The following is a 23724-nucleotide window of genomic DNA, read 5'->3' on the forward strand; positions in this document are numbered from 1 at the left end:
CTCCCAGAGGGGCCTGCATTCCTGCCCACAGCATCCCTGCTCCTAGGAGGAGACCCATCAGGATCTTGCCCTTCCCGGGATGGTGCTTCTCACCTTTGGGGGGAAAACAGTCTCAACAGCTTTCCTAAGTTCAGAAAAAATTAAAATGTCTGGTCTTCTTCCTCAAAGGGGCTTGTGGTCTCTGCACACCAATTCCGCCCCCGCCCCCACCCCCCCGGGACCCGGCCCGTTTGTTATGCTATCAGAGGAATGGGTGAAGGGATGCTGGAAAGAACGGAGACTTGCCTGGGGGTTTAATGGCTTCTGAGGCCAGATGGGAGCTTCCTCTTAAAAAAAAATGTTTTTATTGGTTTTTAGAGAGAGAAGAAGGGAAAAGGATAGAGAGATAGAAACATCGATGAGAGAGAAACATCATTAATCGGCTGTCTCCAGCACGCCCCCTACTGGGGGTCAAGCCTGCAACCTGGGCATGTGCCCTGACCGGAAATCGAACTGGTAACATCTTGGTTCATGGGTCCATGCTCCACCACTGAGCCACACCGGCCAGGCGGGAGTTTCCTCTTTAACTTTATCACTTACTCAACAAGCTCCAGCCATATGAGCCTTTCTGTTCCTAAAAATCACCAAGCTGATCCCTGCCTCAGGACCTTTGCACAGACTTTCCCTCTGCTTGGAATGATTCTCCCGTGATCCTTGCATGGCTGCTCTTGCTTGTAACTCAGGACTCAGCTCAGATGTCACCTCTCCCAAGGGACCTTTCCAGAGGCCTCATAGCCATACTGTCATATTACCCTGTGTCTTGGTCTTTGTTGTCTTTCCTTGGTCTGTCTCCCCCTCCTGGAATGTGAGACCTTTGAGAGCAGGGCCTCATCTGATGCAGTCCTACCCATTTTCCCCCTCCCCAGAACAATGCCCAGTGCAGAGTGGGTTCACAGTGCCTATGTGCTGAGTGAGTGTATGAATGAATGAATGTGAAAGGGCAGAGTTACCTGAGGAGGAGCGAGGAAAAATATCTGTGAAGGGAGTGATCCTGCTCAATTTGAATCTATTCATTAACACTTATAACTACCCCATAAAATCAATATTTTTACCTTATTTATAGATAAGGAGACCAGGGATATAGAGGTTTAATAACTTGACCAAGGCCATGCAGCTCCTAGTAGTAGTTTATCCCATCTAGTGATAGAGAATAGGCATCCAGGAAAAGAACCCTTGCTGGTTTTGGATTTCACAGTTAGTCGTACGCTGAAATTCTTAGCACCTGAAATCTCACTCTTAGACATGCATTCCTTTTGCTTAAACATTGCCTTCTCAAGAACTCCTTTCTTTTCATCTTTTCTCTTAGTAGCAAGAGAATTTTGCATGAATGATTGTGTGGATGCAGAGCGTGGTAGCTATGGAAGGAATGTCAGAAGCTGTGTTCTAACCTGCTCATTTTACAAGTGGAGATACTGAGGTCCGGGAAGCAAGAATAAACGTCCTTAAAGTTACCCAACAGGTGGTCACTAAGTGCCTGTCGATGGACTCAGCATAGACACATATATTCTAGCCAGAGGGAGCCTGGCTCGTTTGCCGAATTCCAGGTGATCCTGCCTTGACTTCCAGCATGTGTGTACCACTTCATGATGTCCGAGGACATACTCAATGCATGATTGCAGATAGGCAATCAAAATAGTTTGCCGTTATCCGTATAACAGCAGCTAAGGTTTATATGTCAACTAGAGGCCCGGTGCATGAAATTCATGCATGGGTAGGGTTCCTAGGCCTGGCCGGCGATCAGGGCCGATCTGTGGGGCGACCGGCAGGACGATTGGGGGGCCCCCTTGTTGGCACCCGCCTTGGCTGACCTGGGGCCTGCGGTCTGGGGGCAGCTCCTGCGTTGAGCGTCTGCCCCCTGGTGGTCAGTGCGCATCATAGCGACCGGTCGTTCCGCTGTTCCGCCCTTCGGTTGATTTGCATATTAGGCTTTTATTATATAGGATGGGTTCAGAACACACTTGTCTGGATGCTGCTATTAATGTGCTAATACTTTGGAGTCCTGTACATGTCAGCAGTCACATCAGCATTGACACATATTCAAAAACAGCTTTACCATTGTGCTATATTACCCGTTGTACACATGGGGAAAGTGAGGCCCGGGAAGTGAGGGTCTCACCCAAGGCCGCACAGCAAGTGAGGAGGGAGTGTTGAGATTTGAATTTTGCTCATGTATAACCTCTGGGGCTTTTTCTAGAACTCTGGTGTGACAGCTTTCCCTGGGCCCCTCCCCAGTAGTCCTTGGGATGGTCCATGGGGGCCTGGGCCCAGGGGCAGGGCTGGCCCTGAGCTTGTACAGCCAGGGTGTGTGTGTGTGCCTGTGAGAAGGAAAAAACAGTGGCTTCACCCCGCTGCTCCAGAGGTGGTTTCTGGTGGCTGCGGCCTGTGATTTGTGTGAGGCATAGGCTGCCTGAGGTGCGCCTGGGATCCCCGCCCACCCAGCTGCCACACCCCTCCCTGTCCCGGGCACGGCAGGCAGGCGGTGGATCCTGTGCTGGGACTTGCCAGAGCATTCACACCAGGCGAAGCTGCAGGTACATTCCTCCTTCCTGGACTCCTCCTGCCGCGCTGGGGGAGGGGGTGCAGGCACTGACTAATTCTATACAAATTGGCTTATATTCCAAAGAATGCCATTCTGTAAGAAAGCAAATATTTAAATACTCAAGGCTGGGCCCGTTCCGCCCCCGCACCCTGGCCCTGCCACCTGCCAACTGCTGGCAGAGCCTCTGGGAGGCTTCTTGGGGCCGCACACCTGGCAGCCCCTCACGGAGCTCTGTGACTGGGGCAGGGGGCTGGCAGATGTGCCTCCCAAAGCAGGACGCCAGAGGGGCTGCCCTGATGCCCCTCCAGGGACAACAGGAGCTTAGTGAGCACAGGACTGGGAACTAGGAAGTCTGGGCATTTTGCGGTATCACCTTGAGCTCCACATGTCAGCTCTTTGGGCCTCTGTTTCCCCATATGAATGGAGAGTGTGCAGTGAATGAAAGGAGTGATTCTCCAACCTAGCGGTGCCTCCTTCAGACGGACTGAAGCAGAATTGGAGGGGGCAGGGCCCGGGAATCTGCATTTTACCACACCCCATGGGCAGCTTGGTGCAGCTGGTCCGGCGCCCTCTGCCTGTTCATGGGTGCTACTCATGAAGGCTTCGTTCAGCTCTAGGTAGAGGGAAGGGCACACTTGCCAAGGGAACAGCATCGCTAAGGCCAGGGAAGCCAAGTGGCCTTTGGAAAAGTCTGGGAGCATGGATTGTGGGGCGAAGCTGGTGGAAAAGGAGGCGGGACAGATGTGTGTGGGCTAATAGTGAAGGGCCACGCCCTGTCTTCCTCTGGGCTCACGCAGTCCTCTTGATGGGCCAGCTCAAGGCCTGATTCCTCATCTCAGCCTCATTCTTGGACCACCTGATTCCTTTCTTTGAAGTCCCAGGGCACCAACGCCACCCCTCTGTTTTATAACTGAACTGTGAGGTACACAGTCTCACAGTTTGCATTGCTTTATGTACTTCTGTCCGACAATGACCATGACCTCCTTCCCTTTGTTAAGCTCTGTGTGTCAGGCTCTGTGCTGGCCACTGCTCTTGCAAGATCATACTTTCTTTCCACAAGAACCCAGTGAGGTGGGTTCTGTTACTCTTGCCACTTGACAGAAAGGTAAATCGAGACACAGAGAAGTGTATTTTTAAATGTAGCTTGCATAGGAACACTCAGCGAGGATATATGTAGAGCTAGAATTTGATTCTGGGTCTTCCAACCCCATGGCCTGGACTTGTCCCCACTGTCTCCACCGTCCCCACTGTCTCCACCGTCTTCGATGAATTCCTCCAGGGAGGGACTGTGCTGCTCTGCTCGCTGTGCCCTCAGCACCCAGTATGAGTGGGGCACATGGTAGACCCGACCCAGTGCCGATCACATGGGTCTGCCATGAAGGTTAAATAATTATTCCCATTTCAAAGATGAGGCACAGGAAATAAAATGACTTGTCCAAGGTCCTAGAACAGATAAGCAGCAGAGGCGCTTGTCTTATGTTGAGTCCCCCAAAGGCCGACCCTGAATCAAGGATTTGAAGGCAGTTTGCCTGGGAGGTGATTTCTGTCCAGGTGGATGCGTTGGGAAGTGAGAGAGGAAGGGAAAGAAGCCAACAGAGAATGTGTCAAAAAGCCGGTGAGAAAGTGGGGACAGAAAGTCATCATTGAGCATCTACTGGGTGCCAGTCCCTCTGCATAGTGGTTCTCTCTGAACCTTCATGTCAACGCTAGGAAGTGGGCATTCTCATCCCACACCCTGTACATTTGAGGAAACTGGGGCTCAGAGAGGGCAAGTGTCCTGCCTGAGGCCACACAGCCAGGGGATGTTAGTGCAGGCATGAGCCCAGGTCCCCTTGACTTGAGTCCAGTTTCTTTCCCAGTTACAGCAACCTGGCACAGCTGTTCCAGGCCCTGGCTTCACTAAGAATTTCCCCTCCCCTGTCATCACCACCATCACCATCACACAAACCCAGATGGGCTGAACAGCTCATTCCCTCCAAGGGGCCTTGGTTGTAGAGCCCTTGCCATCCTATAGAATAAAAGCCTAATATGCAAATTATCCCCTCAACTGGGAGTTTGACTAAGAGTTCGACCAGGAGGCGGGGCTGGCCAGCCAACCGCCCACGGCTCCTCTCCCCCCCCCCCCCCCCCGGGCAGGCCCGCCCCAGCTGGCGTGTGGCAGGTGGCTGGGGGAAGGGAGGCCCTGGCCCGCAGCCAGCAGCTGCTAGGGACCCTACCCGTGCACGAATTTCATGCACTGGGCCTCTAGTACCTATATAACAGAGGGCGCAGGGGGCATATATAACTGGCAGAGGCCACAGACTGTCCCCTGGTAGATGGAGCCCAAGTTTGGAGTAGGGCAGGCCTGGATTCTGTCTTAGCTTTGTCCCTACCATGCTGTGTGACTCTGGGTAAGTTGCCTCATCTTTCTGAGCTGTTTAGTTTCCTCATCAGATGGGGAGAAATACACACCTGCAGGGAGGATGGGACAAAATGGACCACGTGCTCTGCTCCGTGCCCCGCTTGCTGATGCTCCATGAATAAGTGGGAGGAATAAAAAGATTCAAATTCTGGGTGAGCGTCTCAAGGCCTGGAGGTGCTAAGGAGAAGCCAGCATTAGTTAATCCTAAAAGTGGTCTCCCAACGCCCCCACACGCAAACCCGGAGAGGCTCTTATGAGCCTGGTGCCTTTCACTGAGTTTGGGCCACAGATTTTTCTCTCCTAATGAAATTGCACCTCAGATTTCAACATAGAAAGCAGGTAACCGTGGATTTGGTCCCATGGCAGCTAAGAGGCTGCTCTGTTTCTCAGAGCCCCCACCCTTGGCAGCCCTTAAGGCATTTGTGAGGGCACCCAAGGCCCTAAGAAGCACAGTGTGAGGGCTCCTGGGGCCCCAGCCCTTGGAAGGGAGTATGAAAAGGAGGGATTGGCCTGGTGGACATTAGAATGGCCTCCCCAGGCTGAACTGTGTGTGTGTGTGTGTGTGTGCGTGTGTGTGCGTGTGTGTTTTGTGCACATAGGGCTGGACCGGTGGCAAGGGGGCAGCCTTGTCACTCCCTGCCATTCCTGCTCCCTGCAGTCTTTTCCTCCCCCTCCCATGGACTGTCTTTACTCAGCCAGCGTCCTCCTGTCCCCCAAGGGCTGGCGGGTGTGTGGGGGGTACTCATGGGTCATCTCTGGGTTTTGTTACAGTGATTTAGAAACTGCCAGGTCGTGGTGGGACTGATGTCCTGCTCAGGCCTGAGCCTCTGCCAGGCAGGAGGTCCCTTCATCCGCCTCTGGCTCCTTCTCCAGCTCATTCCCTGGAGCTCCGACCTGTCTGATTCTCCACCCCGTCACCCACTGGCAAGGCCCAGAGAGGGCTAAAACCTGCTTAAGGTTGCACAGCACCTCAGTGCCAGGGCTGAGTTTGAGGGCAAAAGGCTGGGTCCGTGTTGGAAAAGGGAGGCCTGGCTGCTGGGGGGCAGTCCCAAACTAACTTAGTCCCAAGTCTTAAAGACCATTGGGGCAGAGGCCTAATAATGTGGGGCCCAGGGACCACATTTAGGGGCATTTCTGTTCATTCCATAGTCACTGAGCCCCTGCTGTCTGCCAGCCTCCGTGCTCAAGATCATCCATCCTTCCAGGAAGTGACTAGGCTACATTTGAACCCAGTTCCGTTTGCCACACCCCATTGCCTTCCCGGGGCCACCTCCCACCTCAGTAGAGCCCGGGAGGCAGATCTACCCTTGCTGGGTACCCCTGGGCCCACTGGCTGCACCTCTCCCCTTAGGACCGCCAGGGTTCCCAGCCCCCGTGATGGATGGGTCTGGAATGTTTTCTTCCAGGGCGGCCACGAAAGCCAAGGGCCCTTCCAGGGTCTTCTCTGGCTTTTGTCCTCCCCCCCCCACTTTCCCCAGGGGACCAGGCGGAGACTGCCTGGGCCTGTCCGCCCCCTTCTCTCTCATAGCTCACATTCCTCCAGAACTTCTCCCCCAGGCTGGTGGGCAGAGCAGCACCTCCCTGTGCACAGCCCTCCCCTCCTGCTCTGCTCCCAGTGGGTCCCAGGGCTCTTCAGTCCTATCTGGCATCTGTCCCACTCTCCTGGTCCGTCCCAGGGGCGTCCCACAGCTGCCTGCGCCTAAGCTGCCCATGAAGGGCTTAGCCCCGAAGAATGCAAGCCCAATGCCGGAATAATGAGCACAGAGGGAAAGAGGCAAGTGGGCAAATGGAACGTTATTCAAACCGCGGCAGGAAGGCATCCATCTACCTGGTCTCTGCGGAAGGCAGTTCCTGGGCCTGGTCTGTCTCCACCGAGGAAGGTTCCCCTTCAACCGCCAGACCTTGCCAAGCCTCAGTTTTCTCATCTGAAGAATGGGACTGCAAACATCTACCTCAGAGTCCTGAGGATTCAGTGAGATCCCGATGAACCTTAGATGGTGTCTTTCCGGAGAAGGGATATACAAAATTACATTTTCCAGATTATCGAGGAAACAGTCGGGGTGTGCCAAGAGGGAATGGCTGGTACAAAGGCGAGGAGGTGTATGACCCAACGTGAATAATAAAACTGGTGCTGAGCCGGAGGTGGCTTGGACCAGTTCGCGAGAACTGATTGTGAAACTCGCAGGAATTTGCAAACTGGTTGTTAAGCAAAGCAATCACTAAAAACGAAGTTACATAAGCTTACAATTGAACAAATTCTATTACAAAGAAAAGTAATACTCAAAGCTCATCTTGTCCTATGTTACCATCATCTATTCTCTGAGTTATCCATTGCACTGTTATTCACTTTATTCTGCTGTGTAATGGTGTGCTACTTTGCATCTCATCCCAGCCTTGTGTGCAGGGTGTCATGTTGGTAGCTCGGAATGGGTCGAGGTGGGAGTATTTACACTGTGGAAATCGGCCAGTGCTACACCCCAGGGCCTCCTCCTGCCCAGAGCCCGTTGTCAGACATTTCCCAGCTCACCCCCGGCTGATGTTGAGCAGGACCTCACTGTGTGCCAGGCTATACTGTTGTCAGGCCACACACACATTGTGTCACCTCATCCTCACAACAACTCAATTAGCCCATTTTACAGTTGTGGAAACTGAGGCAGGGGGAGGCAAAGTCATATAACAAGCGGCAGAACCAGAAGCGTTCCTGGTGCAAGGGGTGTCTGGGGACATTCTAAGTCGTGACCTTTCCCTTGTCCTCCTCTTCCCACAAAGGAGGCTGGACTTGGCATTGAGGAGATGGAGGCAGAAGGAGCCTCAAAGGTGGTCCCAAGACCTCCCTCTGGCCTCCCGGCTGGGCAACTAAGGGGCAAAGGACCCTGAGAGTGTGGGCATGGCTCTGTCCAGCCCTCCTATGGGACAGCCCTCTGAGGGTCACCTGCCTGGCTATAGCGACCCTGCTTGGCTCGGCCTCCGTGGCTCAGATGGTGCCAGTCTAGGCTCCGGCACCGGCCTGGGAGCCACTGCCGCGCCCGCCTGCCAGGCGGCATTTCGCAAGCATTCTGGGCTGCAGCTTGGCTGGGTGGTAGCTGGTTTGTAAATACATGTGTTTTTGGCACTTTCGCCCCATTAGGCTGTGTAATTGCTTTGACCCACACGCGGCTGACATGGCCTAATGGGGCCCTGCCGACGTGGTACCCCGCCCAGCAGCTCCCAGGGTGGGGCCTGAGCCCCTCTGAGGCCAAGGCCCCCCTCCCTGGGGTTCTGGGGTGTGGGGACCCAGTGGTCTCAGACCCTTAGGCACCCCTGCTGTGTGCAGGAGACTTCACTCTGAGAGGTGGTGGAGGGTAGTGGGCTGTGAGTTCACGCAGACCGGGAGCTGTGTGGCCTGGCCTAGTCCTTGCACCTCTCTGAGCGTCGGCTCCCTCACCTGTGAAAAGCGGGCACGGCAGCAGCTCTCTCTGTCGTTTTGGGAAGACGGACCGAAGGGTATGCAACGTTCAGGAAGGAGAGCGTATGCACATGGAACACACTCCCCTTCCCATTTTGCAGATGAGGAAACAGCCTCAGAGAGGGGAAGCCGCTGCCCAAGATCACGCAGCCCCTTAGCCAGGGCTGTTTCCAGGCTAGACCGCAGGCACCTTACTCACGCTGTGAGGCTGAAGATGAGGGAGGGTGTCTTCCTGGTTTAAAATCAACCAGCATTTAACAAGCGCCTCTACACTCCTTAAATGGCTTCCAATTCACAGAAGCCAGCTGAGAGCAGGAGCCCAGAGAGGTTAAGAGACAGGCCCCTGAGCACACAGTAGGGAAAGGCTAGCCCTGTAGGTGAAGGGTTCCAAAGACCCAGATCCTGGCCTGGCTGAGGAATTTGGGGCAGGGCACACCCTCTCTTGTGCCCCAGTTTCCCGTGGAGCTGGCAATGTGCCTGGGAAGGATTTGAGAGAGGGTTTGCTAGAGGGGATGGTGGGAGAGCACATGAGGGGTTGGGGGCCTGGTGGGGTCAGGGGACCCACAGACACTCACACCCGTGTACACCCACCCTCCTGCACATGGCATGCTGGAGTGCACGCACATGCGTATACACCACCGCATGGACCCCTGCACACGCATGCCCGGATGAAAGATCGTACAGGTACCTGGGCACACACATCCTCTTCCCTGACTCCAGCACGACATAACACCAGGCAACTGCTGATTGGCCTTCTTCTTCACTCCCTTGCCCCCTAAATGATTTCCAGAGAGGGTGTAGGACAGTGATGGCGAACCTATGACACGCGTGTCAGAGGTGACATGCGAACTCATTTTTTCGGTTGATTTTTCTTTGTTAAATGGCATTTAAATATATAAAATAAATATCAAAAATATAAATCTTTGTTTTACTATGGTTGCAAATATCAAAAAATGTCTATGTGTGACACGGCACCAGAGTTAAGTTAGGGTTTTTCAAAATGCTGACACGCCGAGCTCGAAAGGTTCGCCATCACTGGTGGGGGAAGAGAAGAGGCTGTCTGTGCTGCAAAGGAGAGCTCAAGTCAGCCTCTGCGTCCCCAAGTGGCCGAAGTAAAAAGGGGTGAACGGGCTCTTACCCCACGTCCGTCGGAGGATCCCGACAAGGACCAACAAGCTCTTGGGTATGAAAGTATTTTGTGCATCACGAGACCTCTGTCAGGACGGGGTGAGAGTGACAGTTATCAACAGTGTCTGCGGACATGTCTGAGTTCACCGCGGGGACCCAACCTCAGGCCTTCACTCCACGTGCCAAACCTGAAGGCCTCTCAGCCTTGTCTCCTGTCATTTCCTCACCCCACGATGGGTGCTCAGGCGGCACCGGGCATTTGTTCAGGCCGTTGCCTCAGCCTGAAACATCTGGCTCAGTGCTACTCAGGAATCGAACCTCCCCCAAAAACCCTTCCCTAGAACACCCCGGCCTGGGGCTGGGCCTTCCTCTGGGCTCGAGATGCTATCGCATGGAGCGCTGGATTAAAACCTCTGTTTACACGCACCCTCCCTTGCCAGACCCCTGGAGGGCAAGGGTGGAGGCCTGAGAGGTTTTGACATCTCAGTGCCTGCCACAGGCCCTGGCAGAGTTGGTGCCTGCAAGGGGTTTGCTGAGTGAATGCACGTCGGTAATGATCCACCCCCTATCCTCTGGTCTCCATCTGTCCCAGTCAGGGCAGGGACCTGGGGTTCTGGGCGTCGTCTCCCCAGGAACCTCGGCTCTGCGAGGCCTGCCCTGGCCCATCCAGAAAGGTGAGTCTTTACCCCAAATGCCTCCTTCCTCCCTGAGCCACCTAGGCCAGGCGAGGGCTGGAGCCCTGAACTTTCTGGGGCTTTGGCTAGAGGGGACGTGGCCAGGGCAAAGGCAGGGCAGGACGAGGGCTCCTGACCAGCCCTTCTGTTCAGCTATTCATTTGTTCATTCATTCGGCTGCTGAATTCTTTGCCTGAATTTTGTTATTTGCTCTCATGGATGTCTCCCGCCAGCCTCCCAGGGTAGAAGCGATTTTATCCCCATTATACAGATGTATAAACTGAGGCTCAAAGGCCACATGCTCTCCCAGTTTGTAAGAGGTGGCAGTGGTGCCTGGAGGGGCTTGTCTGTCCTCTGAATGCTCACTGCTTGAGGGGTTGTCCAGAGGGAGAGGCAAAGAAATGGAGAAGGGCCTGGGCAGTCCCTGGAGGGTGACAGCCACTTGGGGAGGAGGGGACACTCAGGAGTGTGTAGGCCCCGAGGCATCTGTGAGGGCACACCCCACTCACACATCCTTACCTCATGTTGTCACACTCACACCCACGCGCACACTTGCTCGATCCTGGGCCTCTGTCACTCCTGTGCTCTGGGCACTCTGAGGTCTCGCAGGCACACGGCTGTCTCACACCCCTGCCACAGTCTCACACTCGGTCTCCCCGAGTCACATCTCACACGCCCATGGGCGCTCACTACCAACCCCTCTCCTCCTTTTCTCCAGGCCCAGGACACACCCAGATACACTCCCCCTCTCCGTCTGGCACACCTGTCCTCACCCAGGCCTGCGCTCTCTCCCACACATTCACACACCCTCATGCCCACACCCTGAGTGACGTGGGGAAACTCCCGCAAGTGCGCTCCTGATGCTCACACACGGCCTGTCCCCTCTTGGGTCACACACCCGGGACCCCTCTTGCTGACGGCCGTCACTGCACCCTGGCTCCTGGGCACTCGGGCTGGCTCCTGTCAGTGGGTGCAGGTGTTGCCAGCTGCGTGGACTGGCCCGGGGTGGGGACAGGGCCTGGCCTGGGGTGCAGGGCTGGGCAGCAGCTGTGTAGGCTGAGCCGGGATGCCCACACCTGTGTGGATCTGCCTGGGTAGAGCTGGTGCCAGCACGATGGCCTCGCCCTCTACCCTCCAGCTTCTCGAGGGCAGCCCATGCCAGGCTGGGGATGCCAGTCTCACATTCCTGGAGTGTTGGGGAAGCCCAAGGAGGGGCAAGGCGGGCAGGCCCGGGCCAGGCCCGTCTCTTTCATTTCAAACCCCAGTTCCCAGGCAGTGTGATCTCGGGCAGCATGTCCGGACCCTCAGCTTTCCCCTTTGTAAGCAGCCTTCCCCGCATGGTTGGTGGGAGAACAGAGTAAGGTCTTGTGAAATCCCGGTTGGCTTTCCTGCTGAGACCGAGCCCTCCACCCCCGGCCCCTCCCCTCCCATACATGTCCTTTCCTACCTGAGCTAGACACCTCTTCCCGTACCTCCCTCTTGCCCTCTCCTGGTCTCTTTCAACACAGCTTCATTGCGCTATGGTTTACTTACCATAGGATGCACCTATTTAAAGTGTACAATTTAGTGGCTTTTAGTAGTTTATTCACAGATAGTGCCCCTGTCACCACAGTCAATTTGGGAACATTTCTGTCACCACAAAGAGAAAGCCCATACCCTTTAGCTACCCCTCCTCTAGCCTCTCCCTCCACCCCAGCCCTGAGCAGCTGCCAGTTGACTTTTTGTCTATAGATTTGCCTAGTCTGGACATTCTGTCTAAATGAAATTGTATAATATGTGGTCTTCTGTGCCTGGCCCCTTTCACTCAGCATCGTGTGTTCTAGGTTCATCCATGTTGCAGCCTGTGTCAGCGCTTCGTTCCTTTTCGTGGCCCTTGTCCGGGTACAGCACATTTTGGCTGTCGGTGCATCTGTTGATGGACGTTTGGGTTGTTCCCATGTTGTGTCTGTCACGAGCGGCGCTGCTATGACCATTCATGCCTCATCTTCTCTCCACTTGGTTCCGCCCGACTTGACCACTTTAGCCTCTTGTCCTCTCCACCAAGTTGGGAGGCAGGGAGGCCAGTGTTGGAGGCCAGGGAGACAAGCAAGGACTCGATGTCTGATGGGATTCTGGAGGCCGGAGGGAAGAGGTCGCAGGTCCTAAGGGGCGTGAGGACCACTGCCTTCCCTGCCTGTTATCATTTGGATACGTACCTGCCTTCCCTCTGTTCTCTCTCCCTCCGCCCACTTGATAGTGGCCGTCAGAGGCAACATCATGTCAAGATGGTTGCACGCAGAATGTCAGTGGATCCACAAACAAACAAACAAACAAACAAACACCAAACAGTGAGGTGGACATTATGTGCATGCCCAGTTTACAGGCGAGGAAATGGAGGCTCGGGGAGTTGAAGTGACTTTGTCAAGCCATGCAACTGCTGGGGCAGGATTTGAACCCAGATCTGTCTGGTCCTTGGAGGACCGGACGTGACCCCTTTCTTCCTGCTTCTCCACCCACTTGGGTCTCAGTTCTGCTCCAATGCCGCATGGCTGACTCAATGCAATTCAATCCCGTTTCTCTGTGCTCAGGTGCCTGCCAGGTCAGAGCTGAGGAGGGTAAGGGGAGATGCAGAGGCAGGACTTTGCTGAGATTTATTATGTGCCAGCCCTGGCTTAGGCCCCAGGGTCCAGATCGGAACAAGACACTGTCCCTGGAAGTTGGAAGTCAAGGTGTGGGAAGGGTGCAGACCAGGGCAGGGTAGGCATGGAAGGCCAGGGGGCAGGGCAGGGATGGAGGGGAGACTGGCCCAGTTGGGGCAAAGGAGTGCCAGGCAGGCTTCCGGTTCGGCAATACTTCAGCTGGATCTGGACAGCTCCTGAGTGGGGTGTTTCTAGCAGAGGGAACAACAGGAGCCGAAGCACAGAGAAGAGAAAGAGGGAGAAAGAACACAGCAACCTTGCCACCGGGACTGGTTTTGTGGGTGACAGATGCTGATGGAGGAGATGGACAGATGGAGAGGAGCTGGACCCTGAAGGCCCAGGGTACCAGGCCAAGAAACTCGCACTTTCTCCTCTGGGTGATGCAGGGACATTGAGGAGTCTACAAGGAGAGTGACTTGCACTTGGAGACCTGCTGTGGAGTAGCGGGGGCAGGGTTGAGGCAGGGGCTGAGTGAGCAGTGAGGGGGTTTTGTGTGTGTGGGGGGGGTAGGTCAGAGGAGGCTGTGGCGGAAGGAGGGGTTGGCAGGGGACTGGGTGGGGACAGGAAGGGTGTTGAAGATGTGAAAACATCCTGGAGGCGAATCCACAGGATTGGACACATACTAGCTCAGAGTCTGGGAAGATCCTGGGGTTTGCAAACTGATTTTCACCAGGAAACCCTCTGTTCAGGTGAAATCTTCCACGGAAACCCACTGTCTCACAGGACCACGTGGGTGGATCTACAGACATTTTGCTGAGCACAAACAGCAGAGCGCAGGCAGTGGGATCTGAAGAGACAAACCCCATCTGTGGAGACAGACGGCAGGTCAGTGGGGGCCTGGGTCCGGGATGGGCAGACGGGGGGAGGAGGGGGTGTGAGGGAGCTTCTGGGGGAGGAAAATGGTCCGTATCTTCCTCAGGTGGTTACTTGTTAAAACTCATCCTGTAAGACCTGGGCATTTTACTGTATTTTACTGTGTGTAAATTACAGCTCATAAAGAGAAGAAAATAAAATTTAGCAGCTGAGAACTGGCCAAAGAGAGACAGCTGTGGGGGGGGAGGCAGGCATCGGGGGGCCTCTTCTCCCTGGGGAAGCCCAGGGTGCATCCCTCGGGCCCTGTAGCCCAGGAGGCCCAGCGTGGCCAGAGAGGCCTGCAGTTGGAGGCGGGGCCACCTTCCCTCCTGCCCCACCCGCTCCCCACCAGCACCCGCCTGCCCGCTCAGGCTGCCACCTGCAGGAGGAACCCCGGGCAGTCCCTCCTGCAAATCCAGAATTAATGAATCCCAGGAATCTGCTGCCTCTGAACGGCCTCTTCTTTGGGGTTTTGGTGAGAACGAGGGGGATTAGGGCCTGGCAGGTGGGGCTCCTCCTCCCCGGGGGGCTCAGTTTTCACCCCGGGAGAAATCTGAACTGGCCGCCTGGCCCCCCACTCTCATTTCCCCTTCGCAACAATCCCTTGTTCTTACAAGAGGCATTATCTAATCCCCGCCTGCTCCGGCCGGCTCCCGGGGGGCAGAGCCCGTGGGGGCCGCGGCTACCTGCCCGGGGTGCCCGGGGGTGCCCCCTCCGCAGTCCTTCTGGCCAAGGGGGCTGCATCATGGGGACAGGTGGAGATGGCAGACCATGGCTGGGCCCCATGCGCCAGGCCTGGTCAGCTCCTCCCTGAACACACACACGTGTACTCACATGTACACGCACGTACATGCACTCACACTCACTCTTACCCGTGCACACCTCTCGGAGTTTCTGGAGTTTGCTGATGTGACTAGAACGGGTGGTGACTGGCACCGCCGCCTCTGCCCAGGCTTCGTTCCGAAGGGTCAGCCTGCGAAGCGCAGGATTGATGACACCAGCAGGGGGTGGATGGGGGGCTGTCAAGCGTTCTGTACCCCCCTTGCACGTGTGGGGGTCAGACAGACCTCACGCTAAAGTCAAGCTCTCCCACCCGCTGGCGGAGTGACCTTGGGCAGTTTCCTTTCCTGAGGTACAAAAAGAATGAGAGCGTTTCCCCCCAGAGCTCTGTAAGGGAGGGCGGCTTACATGCAGAACAGATAGAGCTCCTGGCACGAAAGCTCAGTAAGTGGCGGGGGTTTGTTTCTATCACTTAAACAATGATCCCGAACACAGGCCTGCCTCTCTGCGCGCCCACCGACGCCCATGGCTTAAGCAGGCGCCCATCTGAATGTCTGCATATGTGCACGGTGGCGGTGCGCTAACATTGGGTCCCCTGACATTGCACCACGGGAGGGGTCCCGCTGCCTGGTCATTTGAAGGCTCGTCATGTCTCCCTGGCCCCCTCCAGGCCTTTGCCAGCTGTGACCACCTCTGCGTGTGGGGGTCCCCGACAGCCCGGGGAGAATGTGAGTGTGAGTGTTGGGGGTGGTAGTAGGAGGGGAAGGCTGATGGGGGTCAGGAACAGGACCCCTGAGAGGGCAGGTGGGCAGGACCCCAACCAGCACCACAATTTTACCTGAGGCTGCTCCAGCTGGAGCCCCGGGTGGTGGGAGTGGTCCCTGGGATGAGGCCAAAAGGCAAAAGTGCAGAGACCTGATTCTGAGGCCACGCAGACGGCCAGGGTGGGGCGGAGGCAGATTTGGGGGATGTCGAATTGGACCTCAGGGGGGACTCTCTAACTTCTGGAAATTCAGAAGGGATGACGCGGTATTGTCCTCACTGAGGGCTCACGGTCAGGTCAACCTTGCTGTGAGGCGGGAGGCCTGTCCTGTAGGTCTGGAAGCCTCCTGGAGTTCTCATACCCTGCCCCCCCCTCCCCCCGCAGGGGGCTTGACTCCAGCCGCGGGAGGAGGGCTGGGGTGCCCTCCCCCACCCCTTCTACAGCGCAGAGACCTGATGCCGAGGCCTGGAGCCCAGGTCACCCGGCTCCGTGCTCGGGACAAGCTGGTCGCTCTATGCTGCGAGTTTTGTGCTGGGCCAGGAGCACCTGGAATTTGGTCCCTGGTCTTCCTCCTCCCTACTCTGCGACTTCAGGCAAATCACACCTCTCTGGGCCTCCCTGAGTAGGTGACACCTAATTGTTGGGGCCTCCCTGAGCCTGACTGGGCGAGAAGAGCTCCATGATAGAGCTTTTTACTGTCCATCTGGGTCCTTTGCTCTGGGGCATGGAGTCCGGAGAGAGGACACTCCCTGGACAGAGCTGGGCCGAAGGGGCAGGGGGCCTGGGTGCGGGCCCTGCCTCTTGGGGCCTCAGTTTCCTACCTGTGTGAAGAGGAGGCCGGGCTCTCTCCGCTAGGATTTGAAGGCCATCAGGGGTCGGGTGTGTGGGAAGGGAGGGGAGGGAGGCCAGTGGCTGGGCGGGGCAGGGCCGGCAGTGGCCCTCGCCCAGGCCTCACAAAGGGGCCGTGTGTCCTCCATGGGCAGTGCGGGGCGGGCCGGGCGTCCGCTGTAGGGACGGGGATTTGGCTTGAGAGTGAGGCTTTATTATGTTTCCTTTTTAATTACGATGGTCCTGGCTCCTACAACGGCAGCTTTTGTTGGGCAGCTTAGAAGAGGGAGGGTGCAGGGCCGGCCAGTCTGGGGCTGGAGGGGCAGCTCTTAGACCCCCTCTTAGTTCCCTGGGAAGGGAACTTGGGGGCATGAGGGAGGGGACAGCTTGTGGGGGGGCGGGCAGCTGAGTTTGAGCCAAACAGACACTGCTCTCTGCTCCAATTCTCTGCCAAGCTCCACATTCTGACACGCAGCACGGTGGGTACCCGACCACTCTCCTCCCTCAGGTGGCCCTTGGGCACCTCAAGTTCAATATCAACTTTCCCTAAACTGGCTTCATACTCTGGGTTTTCCATCTCAGCGAATTCATTCATTGGACAAATATTTATTGAGCACCGACCTGTGGCAAATCTCGCTTTAAGTGCTCGGGTACATCGGCAAAGAAAGAGACCCAAAGTTCCTGTCTGGTAGGGCCGACTGGCTAGTGCTTATCTATTTATGCGTTTATCCGGGCCTCCAGGAAGGGGGCGGGTGCCGTGAGCCTGCCCAGTGCTCACGACAAAACTTGGCACATGGCAGGCCCTGAGGAAATGTTTCCTGTTGAAGAAGGAAAGAACCATCTGGAAGGCAGGCGGAGTCTGAGGGTTAGGGGGTTGTTTGGCCTGGAGAAAGGTGTGCAAGGTGGGTGCTAAGGTGACCAACCTGTTTTCCTACTTGCTTTCGTGCATCATGTAGGTTGTTCTAAACTCTTCTGTTTGCATCTGGAAAGAGCAAATATGAAACCCTTTAAATAAAAAAGAGGTTAAATGAGGCACTACTTTAACAACAACAAACCCCCAAGTATAAGATTTTATAAGTTGAAATCATATTTACTTTCCCTAAGACATAAAGCATGCATGTTGTAGACTCAGACAGCCACTCTACCGTGTCCCAGGTGTGTGACCTTGGGCAAGTCCCTTTTCCTCCCCGTGTCTGATTCTCCCTACCTTTCACCTTGAAAAAGGGATGCTGAGAGGGTTGAATGGGGCGATGACCATAAACTCCCAGGGTATTCTTGCTGCACTCAGGCCCCGAGAGGAGGGGGGCGTGGCCATGGTAAGAAGGAGCCCTTACCATGGGACCTTCATGATCCCACCCACCACAGACACCTGCACCCCTGAAGCTCCAGGGTCCTAGCGCTGTACTGCAGGAATATTCCTGAGGCTGGTAGCCTTCACTCTGGCCTCTTACTCCCTAGACCCCAGGTGAGGTCGCCTGGAACTCCAGCTGCTTCCCTTTGCCTCAGGACTAGAGTTGGGACTCCTGGGTAGTCTAGGCCCTTGGACCTCGGCCTCTCCAGCACCCTTCTCTATGGGTTCCTCTGGACTGCAGGGCCGGGCACCACTGAGTCTCAGTGGTTGGGGGCCACTGGGCTGAGTCCTGCCGAGGTTTGCAACAGAAACCTCAGTTTCGCTCCTATAGGCTTGGTTTGGGGGAGGGGAGGAGGTTCCTCTGGTCTTACCCATAACCCCCTGCTCTCTGGTCCAGGGTAGCGGGTCTCAACTCAAATCCTCAGAGAGTTCTTCCTAGGCCACCCTAAATAAAACAGCACAACTCCGTGCACTCCTGGCTGCTCCGTGCCACTGGCAGACAGTGTGTGGGGGGACAGCACAGGCTCTGGAACCCGACTGCCCGGCTAGGGTTTGCTGACCTGGGCTGTGGACTCCTCGAAGGCAGGGACGTTTGTCTGTTTGCTGCTATATCACTGACCCCCGGGCGGGACCGAGCCCTTTCTGCACTTTACAGAGGGGGAAACTGAGGTTCAGGGAGGGCAACTGACTCTTCCAAACCACATAGCAGATCCATGGCGGTAAAAGAACTCTCAAATCATCCCTCTCGCTTGGAACCACCTCCACATTTCTTCCCGATTTCTGATAGTCAAGCACCCCCTTGCCATTGCTCCCATCCCAACAGCCTCCAGAAAAGGCTGTGTCCTCAAGAGGGAGGCTGTGATTTAAGTCCAGGCTCAAGCGCTGACGTGTGAGGGGGGAGCAGGTGGAGGCAGCGCGAGGGAGAAGCGCTTCCCGCCCTGCCAGGCGCCCCATCTGGACAGGGAGGCTGCAACCTGATCTGTGGGCCGGAGAGCTGGGCTATTTTGGGGGTGGCACCGGAGGCCCAGGCACCCTGACTGGGGGAAGGGGTGTCTCCCGCCCCTGCTGCAGGCTTGGGACATAGGCCCTGATCTGTGAGCCATTCCAGAGGGCTGGGCAGGGGCCGGGGGTGGGGCGAGGAACCTCCTCCTGGGGCTGGTGGGAAGCCTTGGCAAGAAGGCTCAGGGTCCCAGAGGATGTTTTCCTTGCTCAAGGGGCTGGAGGCTCCAGAGCCACAGGCATAGACTGAGGAACCATACACCTGCGTCCTTATCCCACCTGGGCCGTCTCACTGTGTGACCCTGGGCCAGTCACTCTCCTTCTCTGGGTTTCAGTTTCTCCATTTGTATCATTTGGGGACCTCGGGCCCTATTCAGCAACAGTCTTCCATCATCTTGACGGCTAAGGGGAAAAACCCTCATGCATTTGGGGAAAAAGGGGGTGGTTCATATATTCTAAGACTACAGGGAGAATTCTAACTTTCTAGGACTCTAAGAATAAAAAGAATAAACGTTCTGGCTTTTGGGGAGGGATGGTTCGGTGGCTAAGATTCCAGAAGGAGGCTCCCTGGGGCCCTGGCTGCAGTGTGTTGAGGTTATGACTAGTTGGTAGGGTGGCCCAGCAGGCGTGTTTGCTCCCAGGCACAGCCATGGAGTAGAGCGGGAGGGCCTGGGGGGGAAGTGGGGATAGGAGGGTCAGCAGGGGCCGGTTGGTGCCTGGAAGTCACGACGGGCACAGGTGGGCCCTCAGGGCTGGCCTGTGCTGGTCTTGAGCTGAGGCCAGGGGAGCAGCTGATACCCCTGCCTGCCCTAGCTCTTCTGCCAGGACCCACCCAGCTGCTGGGATGCTGTTTTGGGGTAGTGCCTGCCAGAGGCACAGAAAGGGTGAGCGTGAACATGGGAGCCCCTGAGGACGGCTGGGCTCTGGCCCCTCCCTGGAGCCTCTGGGGCCAGGGCTAGTGTCTTCCTGGCACGGCCTGGGCCCTGGGGAAAAGCTGCCTTGGGCACATGCCCTCACGGAGACCTGTTGAGCCAGTGCTTCTGGGAAGAAGGCAAGACTAGCTCCAGCCTGGGCAAGATCTGGGCAGGGCAGGTGGGAGACGCCCCTGACACATGGCATAGCCCTTCTGCAGCCCCTGCTTCTTCGACTATAAAGTGGGGACAGTAACGCTCCTGCATTAAGTGACATCAGCAGTGGACAGTGCCTCAGTGTTCATGAGCGTCTGCAAGGTTAGAGGTGGAGGCAGCTGGCGGGGGCAGGACGCATGCTCTGTGGGAGGAAGGGCCTTCCCAGGGGAGGTGCCTTAGCACTGAGACCCCGGTGCCCCCCACAGCTGCAGGCCAGGGCTCAGGGCTCCTGCCTTTTGGCCCCAGACTTGGTCCAGAGCCCCCATAGCTACTTTTGCCTCGGCCTGAGTTTTTCAAAATGAAAGATCCCCACTTAGTAGTCAGTGAAAAGCTGGCTCTGGGCCCAGGTGTCAGAAAGGGACTAGGGATATAATTCTAGGCCCAGAGGTGTGGGGGAGACGGCGTAGGGAGAACCTGCCTTTTCTCCAGTGATGCTGAGGACCCAGGAGTGGGAGGCGATGGAGGTGGGCCCCCAGCCACCCTGGGGCCACAGTAGTTCAGGTGTGTTGCAGGAGCACTTACTTTTACTGACTCCATATCACTCCTATCCATCATCCATCAATCGTTTATATTTAATCTACTTTGGGTCGGAAACGGTTTGATGCAGCCGTAAGAAGTAGTTGTAATTTAAGAGAATAATATCAAAAGGAGTCAGGAGTTTCTGCGGTGCATGTGAACTTCTGAAACATCTGGGTTGGACCTCCGGGCCCTTTGGGGAATGCATGGACTGAGAGCAAGTCACCCCTCCTCTCTGAGCCTCAGTTTCCACACCTGGAAGCTGGGGAGAGTAGATCCTGCTGGTGGCTGTGATATGGGGATTAAAGGACATAGTGTTTACAAAGGGCCTGGCCTGGCACTTGGCAGGTGGACAATGTCCCAGGTGAGGGCAGGGTCTATGGAGATGCTTCTTGCAGTTCCTGCTTAATTTGTGCCGGAAATGAACCATCCAGACAGGCTTCCTGGAGGAGGTGTGGTGTTTGAAGCTGTTCTAAGTTAGAATCTAGGTTGGAAACAGGACCAGGAGGAGGAGATGGGGCAGGGGCTCCTGAGGGGGGCCTCTGGGGAGTTGCTGGCAGAGCCCTGGGGCTGGAGGGAGGGAGGGAGGGGATGTGGGGGAGCCAGGAGGATGGGCTAGCTGGGTCTGTCCAAAACCAGGAGCAGGATGGAGGAGTGAGGAGGGGAGGAAGGGAATGCACAGTCCTAGAGCACCCACATTCTCTCAAATCCCCCCAACCCTGTGGGGAGACACATGGGTGAGCCCCATTTTCACAGATGAGAAAGCTCAGGCCCACACTGGGCTCTGAGGCAGCTGCGTTACGGTGAGGGAGATGGTAGAGGGGCCACTCTCCTGACGCAGCTTTAGCTTGTGATATGTTGGCTTCATTACAAGAAACGTTGAAATAAAAAGCCAATCAAATAATGATACAAAGCAAACGTTTTATAGAGAAGGAAATGCAGGCCGGGCGCCCGAAGCCTGGACCAGGGTGGACAGGGCTCAGCCGCAGGGTTTCCGTCTCCGCCCGATCCTTCTCCCCAGGCCGGCCCAGCCCGGGGGATCCTTCCCAGGGTGGCTTCCTGCCCAGCGGCCCCCTCTTGGCACTCGAGGAGTTTATTGGCTTAACAGGCTCTCGGAGACCTGGCACCTGCCGCCTTTTCTGTTCTAATAAAAGGCGGATGCTCTGGGGGGTGGCCGGGGGTGGCGTGTGGGGGGCTCTGGCTCATGGCCACTCTGGGCGACACATTCCTGGCTCCTGACTCACAGGGAAACGTCTTCGTGTCTCCTCAGCACTTTTGGACCCTGCAGCTGTGGTCGCATTCCTCCTCCCCTCCCCCTCTGGCTGGTGCTGCAGCGAATGGACTGGACCCATCCCGGGCTGGGTCAGGTTCCCCAGCTGTGCCACAGCAGAGTGAGGGAAGCGGGGTGGCAGGGGGTGGGGGGGACCCTTCTTGCATAGCGTGTGCTCTCGCCTTCAGCTTGGCTTAGGGCAGAGACTCCTTATGGGGGTGGGGGGAAGGGGGCAGAGGGCTGATTTTGCCTCCCAGGGGACATTTGTCAATGTCTGGAGACATTTTTGGTTTTCTCAACTGGCAGTGTGTGTGTGTGTGTGTGCGCGCGCGCGCGCGCATGCACATGCTGTTGTATTGGCATCTAAGGGTAGAGGCCAGGGATGTTGCTAAACCTTCTATGACACACAGGACAGACCCTAGAACTGTCTGGCCCCTAATGTCAGTAATCCCAAAGCTGAGAAACCCAGGGCTTGGGATGGAAGAGGGGTGTGGTGCCCCCCCTTCTGTATTTTTCTCCTTGAGTGACTCGTGGGGTAGATCCTGGACTGGATGGACACTGGGTGGCCCTGAGATGGTCCATGTTCAATCCTGGTGCGTAGGGAACCCCTGGTCCAGTGTGGGAGACAGACAAAGACCCAGCTCCATCCCAACCGTCAGAGCAAGGGAACCCAGAGGCCATGAGCTTTGACCTTGGAGGATGGATCCACGGTGCTGCAGGCCGAGTGCTGGACAAGCCTCACGGGCCCCAGCTCTGAGCCGCCGGGGGACCTGGACAGGCTGCATCCCCTCCCTGGACCTCAGTTCATCCTCTGGCCAGTGCTGGCTGACATTGCTAACTCCCAGGGCCCTTTGAGCTCTCATCAGCTAGGATTTTCAACTGGATTCCGGCACCGCACGGTGGCGGGGCCTGGCACCGACGCAGGGGTGGGCAAACCATGGCCAGTCGGGCCTGTGGCCTGTTTTGTAAAAAGGTGTCATTGGCACACACTCATGTCCACTCATTTATGTGCGCCTGTGGCCGCATCCAGAGCTGAGTAGTTGCGACATGGCCTGGCCCTCGATTCCAAAAATATTTTCTATCTGGCCCTTTGCAGGGAAAGTTCGCACTAATGAACGGATTTCAGGTGTAAGTCACAGGCCACCTGGGGACTGATGGAGGGGCACTTGCTTGGGGGAGGGGAGGGATGCGAAGGGCATATCGTACAGGAAGTTCCTTTTAGGGCATAGGCCAGGGTCCTCCCCGTGTCGTGGAAGTCGCTGTGCCTGCCTGGCAGAGCCGTGCCGAGGCGCAGCCTGATGGTGAGTGTGGAGAGAAAGTCTCGTGCCCGGGCCAGGCAGCCTGCGCCAGGTTATTTATGGGTTTCCGCCGGGAGGGGGCTCGGCCTCGGGCGGTGTCTGACCTGAATTCTTACACTTACAGGAAATTAGAGCCCTTGGAAGCAGGTGCGCTGGTGATCCCAGCACTCGGGTGGCCCGAGAGGCTGATGTGGCTGAGGCAACGGGGAGGGGCTGGACCCACGACGGCTGGAGGTGGGGCCAGGCGGGAGGAGGAGGACTCCCGCCCTCCTTCCTGAAGTCACGGAGGGAAAACAGAATGGCCACCACCATGCACTGGGTTTTCTCTCCGTGCTTCGCTGTGTTTGCTCAGTTATTCCTCACAACATGCCCATGAGGTGGGATTGTGCCCCCGTTTTACAGATTGGCACACCGAGGCGGGATTTGAACCCGGGAATGACTGTATCATTCCAGTTCTCATATCTTCTTATGAACACCAGCTGCCCTTGGGCAAGGAGGAGGTCTCTGAAAGAATTCCAGGGTGTTTTGTGGGCTTGGGCAGTCTCCTGCTGAGGTGGCGGTGGGTGCCATGCTGTGGGGCAAAGGCAGGGTGCGGCGTGGATGGTCCGGGTCTGGGGATGGAGTGGGACGGGGGAGAGGCTGGCATCGTGGGGTGAGTGTGGTGTGTGCGTGCGGGGCGGGGGGGGGGGGTCTGCTCTGAGGCCAGGTGAGCTGGCGGTGCTCAAGGTTGTCATAAGTGAGAATGGAAGACAGGTGTAGGGCCCTGTGTGTCCCGGGCATGTGTGACACTGTCTTTGACTCTTAAGAATATGTGGGGAGGCCTGGCCAGCATAGCTCAGTGGTTGAGTGTCGACCTATGAACCAGGAGGTCACGGTTCGATTCCCAGTCAGGGCATATGCCTGGGTTGCGGGCTTGATCCCCAGTGCGGGGCGTGCAGGAAGCGGCCAATTGATGATTCTCTCTCATCATTGATGTTTCTATCTCTCTCCCTCTCCCTTCCTCTCTGAAATCAATAAAAATATATTTAAAAAATGT

Source organism: Myotis lucifugus, unplaced genomic scaffold, assembly GCF_000147115.1.
Source record: "Myotis lucifugus unplaced genomic scaffold, Myoluc2.0 scaffold_128, whole genome shotgun sequence".
Lineage (NCBI taxonomy): Eukaryota > Metazoa > Chordata > Mammalia > Chiroptera > Vespertilionidae > Myotis > Myotis lucifugus.